Consider the following 1,214-nt stretch of genomic DNA (forward strand, 5'->3'; position numbering starts at 1 on the left):
CCCTTACATGGGCGGCCCCTCCTGCCCACAACCTTCTGCTCGGCTAGCAGGCTCCTGGCCCCAAGCCCAGGCCGGCCCACACCGGTGACTCGAAGATTCACAAGCCTCACCTGCCCATCCAGACGCCAACAGGCCTGGAGCGCTGACCGTGGGGGTCAAGCACGGGCAGAGCACTCTCGGCGGCTCAGACCGAGGGGGACACTGAGGGCCTTCCGTGCTCTGGGCCGGAAGCCTGGGGCAGCCAGTGGTCTCTACGCCACACCTGCAGGCAGCGTCACCTTCCGAAGGACGATCTCAGCCCCAGACTCAGGGCGGGGTGTGGGGGGTTCCGGTTCAGGCTGTGCCAGGCGCCGCTCACAGGCAGCACAGCCAGATGGGGCACATGTGCCAGGGTAGGAGGGCGGCCAAGATGGTTGCCAAGCAGTGCCCTCCACCTGCCTGATTACTCGGACGAGGCCACAAACCCTCTCACTTCCAGAACCAAGTTCAGCGGCCTGAGGCGCCCACACCGCGGCCACACCTGGACGTGGGAGCGGTCAGCTGTGCGAGCCACTGCCGGTGACAGCCTCGTCTGGGGGCCTGGCGGCCTGAGGCCTGCCCACCAGCCGTGGGTCTCACGTGCCTGTTCGGGGAGCAGTCACCGGAGGAGCGTGCTGAATGGTGCATGAAGGCTGGCACTGCACCGGAGGGACGGTCCCTCTAGCCCACCCCCTGCAGCCGAGGGGCTCCTGACCCCTCCTTCACCTGCTGCCGGCGCATGCACCTGTCCCAGCACGCAGGCCCAGGAGTGGCACCTGGTGGCAGTCAGGAAGGGCACCCAGGGAGGCCAGGCTCCCCTCTCAGCTCCCCCACCTCCCCCATGCTGGGAGCAGAGCCCAGGAGCCCGGGCAGGGGTCCCTCGGCTCCTGTGGTCCCCACCTGACCGGGGCCGTGTGAACTGCCGCTGCAGGAGCGCGCGCTGCGGGCCGGGGGGGCCCCGAGGGGAGGCGGCCGGCAGAGTTCACGCAGTCACCCCTGCGCTGGGGCCTGTAGCAGACGCGGTGCTCACACGAGGGCAGGTGGGACGCAGGGCACGGGCCCTCCCTGTGCAGGAGGAGGTGGCTGAGCTGCCTGGATCAAGCCCACCACGGCGCCTCCCACCCTAACACTGAGCTCTGACTCTCTTTGGACAATAAAAGTGCATTACTGAACAAAGAGCGACTCAAAACCAGAAG

Source organism: Pipistrellus kuhlii, unplaced genomic scaffold, assembly GCF_014108245.1.
Source record: "Pipistrellus kuhlii isolate mPipKuh1 unplaced genomic scaffold, mPipKuh1.p scaffold_m20_p_44, whole genome shotgun sequence".
NCBI lineage: Eukaryota > Metazoa > Chordata > Mammalia > Chiroptera > Vespertilionidae > Pipistrellus > Pipistrellus kuhlii.